Raw genomic sequence first — 7,306 nt, 5'->3', positions numbered from 1 at the left:
GTATGGATCTTATTTTAGGAATCTTGATTCTTTCCATTTACTCAGAGTTTTAGGGGAGCAAATATCCACAAAAAACTGGAGTTTAGAAAGCTTCCTCTGATCCATGGGCGAAGAGAATCAGGCATGCCGCTGTGCTCCTACAGTACCCTGGCTACTGGGGCCCAAGAAGTAGTGACTCAGTCCCACACACCTGGCATCAGGAGGGCCGCACGCCTGGCATCAGGAGGGCCGCGCGCCTGGCATCAGGAGAAAGCCAGAGGACCAAGAAAGAGACCCAGGAAAGAAAATTTCCTCCAACAGAAAAGAGGTGCTTGTTCCCTTCAGATTTTTTTTTTTTTTTGCCTTGAAGTACAGTATGCAGGATCTTTGCTCCCTGACCAGGAATTGAACCCATGTACCCTGCATTGTGAATGGACTGCCAGGGAAGTCCCTCTCAATATGTTATTCCTTCAAAGGTGAAGGTATCTAGAAAGGATTCACTGTGGTTAACCTGACAACAGAAATCTGAGCCCACCGTCATCCATGGGTGTGACTTTCTCACGCAGTGCTGTGGCTGTGGGCACTGTTCCAGGATCACAAGCTCCCTCCTCTGGAGGTGCCAGAGGAATGGGCAACAGGTCAACTGGCTGAGTCAGAAGGACCATTACGATTCTGGTCAGCAGAGTCTGTGATCATTTTAAACAGTGTCTCCAAATGTTGTTCGTTTCGTGTTTTATTTAAGGGGATGCTGGTGGTTTGATATCTTCTTTACCCTGAGAATGGAAGGATTGGAAGCCACACAAGTGGGCACCTGGCCCTTGAAGGTGGACCTTGAAGGGAGAGGGAATTTATGTGCTTCTGAGCTGGAGGAAAGGCAATCCAGAACTCACTGCAACGTCTCATTTTATTTGTATTTCTTCTGTTAACACACATGATAACCATACATTTGAGGCTAAAAATCAGGAGGTACAGCCATGTACATGATGTTCGCACCCCACCCCAATTCCAGGTCTCACAAAAAAGATTCTAATGAGAAAGGCCCATTTCTTCTACCTGAGCCCCAGACGGCCTCCAAACGAGTGTCAGATTTTCCATCTTGATGTCATCAGATGTGGGCAGTCTCAGTAGTGACAACACTACACAAACTGTCAGGGGAAGGAGGAAGGGATTTTTTTTTCCCTCTCTAGCAGCTGGACTTAAAAAAGAAGACAGGCATGAAATTTGTGGGTAGATCTGTTTCAACAATGGCAAGAACTACCAATTGTGTAATCCAATTTCAACAGGGGATTTCTCTTTATCTTAATAACTAGTGAAATGGGTGGACTTCAAATTTCATTTCACTTTGGAAACACGCCTGACGTTTTGGAGATGTTTATCCCAAACTCAGCCAGCTATATAAACCTCTCCAGGCCCTAAGATCTTTCTGGGAATTGCACCAAAGCAGATTTTTTTTTTTTTTTTTTGGTGAGATTTCTAATACTTCCGGCTTCTGGAACAGTCTCCCTCCTAATCCTTCAGTAATTCAGCCTCTAATCCAGACCAGAAGAAAGAATACAGACCATTCTGGAAAACAAAAATAATGAACCTGTAAGAACCTGTGTCTAAAGTCCAGATAAAGTTTTGAGGAAGTTCTAACTGTCTATAAATCCCACATCTCTTTCTAAACTTCAGTGAAATCCTTTTCCCAGTGTCTCTGGGCTTAAGCCTCACAGCATTAGGAAAAGGATATGTCCCAACATGGCCAGATTCTTCAGAAAAAAAGGAAGGCTCGACTGAGCGACTAATCTGATCTGATCTGATCTGATCTGATGAATAAGCATGAATCTTTACATTCAGGTTGCTATTTTTGCAAAGTGTTTCTTCATCTTCTGCCATCTTTTCCAGTTCCGGAGATGAGTGTTCTATCCAGCTTTCCCGGTTCCCCCGGGAAGTTCACTTTGTCACGTGGAAAGGAATATTAAAAACATATTCTGCATGTCAGTCATTTCTCATGACAGGTTTCATGAGAATTTCAGGTTTCTTTGCCAGAACTGCGCTTCATTTCGAGGTGTTTTCAAGTCTTCGCTGACTTAATTGTGTCCAAAGGCATAAGAATGTTGAAAGTGCAAAGTTGTACAAGTACCAGTGAGGCTGGAGTTTACGTAATTGGAAGCAGCAAGGAAACTGACGGTCCCACAGGACAGGGGTGGATCACTGGGCAACAAGAACAGATCTGAAGGCCAGGCTTGGAGAATGTGAGGCTGTGCCATCCACCAGATGCTGCGGGAAATGGAGGGGTGTGGACAGAGCCGCCCTCATCACCCCTAGTCAGTTCTGGGAGCCCAGACTATTGAGGGCTATTCTATCCACCTTGTTTCTAGGAGTTGTGGGCTTCCCAGTTGGCACCAGTGGTAAAGAACCTGCCTGCCAGTGCAGGAGACATAACACATGCAGGTTTGATCTCAGGGGTTGGGAAGATCCCCTGGAGAAGGGAATGGCTACTCACTCCAGTATTCTTGCCTAGAGAATCCATGGACAGAGGAGACTGACAGGCTATGGGGCTGCAGAGAGTCAGACACAACTGAAGCAACTTTGCCCAGAATCCTGGGAGCTGCCAGGGGCCCTGGGGAAGGTCACAGGAGGTCTCCAGGGAGATGAAGCTGGATCGCCTCGGGGGAGCATCCTCCAGGAGGAGAGGCTTAGCTCCAATAAATTCTGACCAGGTGACATTAACAACAGGGCATCTAGGAAGTAGCCTGATACCTTCCCAGTCACGCTGGACCTGCAAAAAAATGCAGTAGACACACACACACATGTCCACATGTACCCATACAAACGGACTCAAGAAAGGCCTCTGAGTCACCTAAGTTTAAGAAGAGGTGCCTGAAAATTTGAAGTCTGGCTACTCTTGTTCAGTTGCTCAGTCAAGTCTGACTCTTTGCGGCCCCATGGACTGCAGCATATCAGGCTTCCAAGTCCTTCACCATCTCCCAGCGTTTGCTCAAACTCATGTCCATAGAGTCGATGACGCCATTCAACCATCTCATCCTGTCGCCCCCCTCTCCTCCTGTGAGTCTGGAATGCTTATATATAACAGAAAACTCACCATTTTAATCATTTGGTAGCATCAAGTGTATCCTCATGATCATGCAGCTATCACCACACTCCCCAACCTCTTTGTCTTGCAAAACTGAATCTCTGTCCCCACTAAACGCTAACTCCTCACCCCTGATGCCACAGCCCATGGGGTCCACCTTCTACTTTCCGTCTCTGAATCAGACAACTCTGAGGACCTCACATGGGTGGCATTATGTAGTATTTGTCCTTTTGTGTCCACCTTCCTTCATTTAGTGTAATATTTTCAAGGCTCACTCATATTGCAATATACCTAAGAGATTCATTCCCTTTTAAGGCTGAATAATATCCCAACCCTGAATATTCATTGGAAGGACTAATGCTGAAGCCGAAACTCTAATACTTTGGCCACCTGATGCAAAGAACTGACTCATTGGAAAAGACCCTGATACTGGGAAAGATTGAGGGCAGGAGGAGAAGAGGGTGACAGAGGATTATGAGATGGTTGGATGGCATCACTGACTCAATGGACATGAGTTTGAGCAAACTCTGGGAGATAGTGAAGGACAGGGAAGCCTGGTGTGCTGGAGTCCATGGAGTTGGACGCCAACTCCTAAGAGCTGGACCCGAATTAATGACTGAAAAACAAAAACAATATTCTACTGTACATACATAGCACAATTTGGAACCACTCATCTGTCAGTGGATGCCTGGGTTACTTTCACACTGGGCTATGCTGAGTAATGCAGCTGTGACCACAAAGCTTTACACCCACAGCAAATGTTTGGGCTTACCTCCCTATCCAGGCTCCTCACCTCCCTCTAAGAGGATACCACATCCTGAAGTCACTTGACACCTTTCTCAATAACTTATTGAAATTGTCAACTTATGTATGTATCCATCAATTTGCATAACATTTTGTGTACTTTCAAACAAGCAATCTATTTCCCAGTTTTCCACAAGATTCAGTAAGCACATACTTGTGTTTTAAACAATGAGAAGGAGGAAAAGAAAACCAGTATTTTAGCAAAATTTAGTTGAGTTGAGGTATGATTTCTACTAATGGTGCCCATAATTATTTTTGTTTTTATTTTAATTTCCTCCAACGATCTTTTTTGGTACCAGGGACATAGTAAACTTGAAATTAATTGTGAATAGAAGTTTTCAAAGTATCTTATCTTTTCTTTTCTTTTTTTTTGCAGATCGAGGGTTTCATGCTGAGCCAGGCTCTTTAAGAAGGAAGGCATCAGGGCGGCAGGCTGTGAAGACACCCCATTTCAGTTACCGAGATCCTCACTGCAATCAGAGATCTGAGGCTGAACTCTGCAGGGCTTTCTCTCTCACACATCAACCCATCTGCAGGCTGGGTGTCTGTGGGTTGGCTGTCCAGACACTCCCTGGGTCAGGTGGGCAGTGCCTGTACCGTGCGGCAGCCCTGGACTGGGCATCCCGCAGGCAGGTGGGGGAGCAAGACAGGGCAGCCGTGTCAGGGGCTTGGCTCCTCCAAGGAGGCCGCAGTGCTGCTGGAGACCACACGTAGATGGTCACCGTCCAGCCACAGGTCACAGCGAGGCCCAGCCTGGGCGGGGCAAGGAAGCTGTGCTCTTGCCCAGCCATGATCCTGGAGGAAACGGGGGTGGGGGTCGGGCTCAGGAAGGGGGAACAGACAGGGAAAGCGGGACCCGGGACTCCTCCCACCCAGGGAGCCTCCTCCAGTCACCCCTGTGGTCTGCGGTGTGTTTGAGCTTCCTGCAGGTTTGGGTTTCTCCAGAGCAGCCCGTGCTCTGCTGTGTGCCAATGCTTTCAGAGGACTCCCGGATTCCCAGCTTCCATTTATCCTTTCCCTTTCGCTCTCCTTTTTCCTGTCCTTTTTGTGGTTCTCCTGGTTCAGTAAGGTCCCCGAATGATATATGGATGAGTCAAGGGATGTGTATGTCGCATCGGGACAGCGGAAGCCCGATGGTTCTTCTTTGCCATGCTCGGTCAATTTGACCCTGGGAAAAAGTCACACAAACAGCCCTCCAAGGATGGCCCCTTGGACACTGGATGTCCAGGAGCCTTATGAGATTCTGGTCCAGAGGTCAAAGAGAAGAACCAGGCCTACCGAGTCATGGTTGCAGAGACAAGGACACTCGGTCCACACCCAGGTCAGTTACAAATAGAGCCAACTCTGCCTGACCCCACCCAAAGAGCCGTTCACTGTCCCTAAAATTCTGCTTCCCAGAAAAAGCCTGCCCTGTCAAGCACCGAACACAACAACATGTGAGCGAGAAAGAAGAGTTTGCTCTTTCATGTTAAAAGGGGCAGATATTCTACTTTTGATTCAGAAAGGAAATGTGCTGAGGGCGAAGTCAGAGTGCAGCTGAAGCAAAGCCTGGGGACAGCTTACGGGATGGGATTTGAGCGCGGCTGGAGAATGGAAACAGATGTTGTGCTTCACGAAGGAGGAAAGAAAAAAAAAAAATGGGCTTGCATTTTGGGTCAAAGCGGCAGCAGGCTAACACCTGGATGGAGGATCTCCAAAAGAAAATATGCCATTGTGTCTGAACCTGGGAAGGATGCAGCGAGGGGAAAAGATGGCTGATGGTCGCCCAGGGTAACAGGATGCAGGACAGCCCCGCCCAGTTCCGAGTGGAAGAAAGGACCACGGGCAGCTCCACGCTGTCGCCTGTGATGGGAAGACACATGGGATGAGAGGACCATGGCGGGGCAGCTGGGATGCCCGGTGCATATTTTTTTTAATGCCTGGAGATCCTGGAACATGAACATCCCACTCTCTACCCCACCCGCCAGACCCCAATCTCTAGCCCCACCCCCCCCCCCGCCCTTGCATATTTAAACTCTCCCCTGCTTGGGCAAGTCAAGCGGCAATTTCTTTTTCAAGTTTGAAAGCTGCTTTGCCTTCACTCATCTGTCACTGCTGTCATCAGGCTCCGAGTGTTTCACCTGCAGCTTGCAATGTGCTGACTCAGGGCCTTTGATCCCAGGCACGTCAAAAGGAGCTTGATCCCGAGAGTAATTTTGCAAAGAAAAGTGTCCCGGGGGAAAGGTTGAGGCTATGCCTCTGTTCTTAACCCTGCTTCCAGAAGGAATTAGAAGCCGGTGCTCCCACTTAGTGTGCCTCTCGGGGGGAAAGAATCCCTTCTGATATCTGAGCAGGATGCAGCGGATGCTTCGGAGATGAACTGGAGCGTCACCACGTGGCTGCCAGAGACGCAGCCTGAGTGGCCCAGATGGTGAGCAGATCAGAGCCATCTTCCGGTCTCTCCGTCCATGGCCGCATTTCCTGTGCATCTCTGCTGCCCATCAGTGGGTAGAACTCTTTCTCGAGTGGTGTCTTGGCACGTGGGAGTGAGGTTGAGGCTCTTTGGAGGCCCCTGTTGGCTTTGTGTAAGGCGTGTGAAGCCTTTGCCTGCAAAGCTCTCAGTGGCTGCCTTTGTCCTGCTGGTGTGGAAAGAACCTGTTCTCCATGAAATAAACAAGGGTGATCAAAGCCGGGAGAAGCGAGGCATCTGCCTCCGTTTTGCTCTGCCTCTGCAGGGGGTAACTGAAGACCACCCCAGTACTCTTTCTTGGGAAGCCACATGGACAGAGGAGCCTGGTGGGCTACAGCCCACGGGGCTACGAAGAGTTGGACACAACTTAGTGCCTAAACAATGACAGCAGCAATCGAAGGGCACACATCCCTCAGCTGCGAGGAGAAAGGTCATCTTTCCATCTCTCCCCAGCAGCCCTTGTCAGCTCCTAGCCCAGGGTACCCCATCCCCATAGATAGGAAAATCCTGGGAACCGCTTGGCAGTGCTGACCCCCACCCCCAGCAGAACTGACTTGCTCCTGCAGCCCAGGATCCAGGCCTCATCTAGGCAGCATCCATCACTCAGGAAGGGATCTCAAGGGGTTAGCAGTCATTCTGGACATCGGTTCAACCACATTCTCCATTCTTGTATTGGAAACAATACCAAAATGCTCGTGTTGTATCAGCCATGATGACTGAAGCACTTTTTCCCATTTTCTGTATCAAGTCTGGACTCTTCCACGTGGTTCTAGGTTAAAACAGCCATCTGACACATTGGTTGCTGTTGTTCAGTTACTAAGCCATGTGTTCGACTGGTTTTGTTCTTCATTATCTCCTGGAGTTTGCTTAAACTCATGTTCATTGAGTCGGTGATGCTATCTAACTGTCTCATCCTCTGTCGTCCCCTTCTCCTCCTGCCCTCAATCTTTCCCAGCATCAGGGTCTTTCCCAACGAGTCGACTCTTCACATCAGGTGA

The sequence above is a fragment of the Bos taurus genome, chromosome 20 (genome assembly GCF_002263795.3).
Source record: "Bos taurus isolate L1 Dominette 01449 registration number 42190680 breed Hereford chromosome 20, ARS-UCD2.0, whole genome shotgun sequence".
Taxonomy (NCBI): Eukaryota; Metazoa; Chordata; class Mammalia; order Artiodactyla; family Bovidae; genus Bos; species Bos taurus.
Note: the sequence above shows the minus strand (reverse complement) of the source record.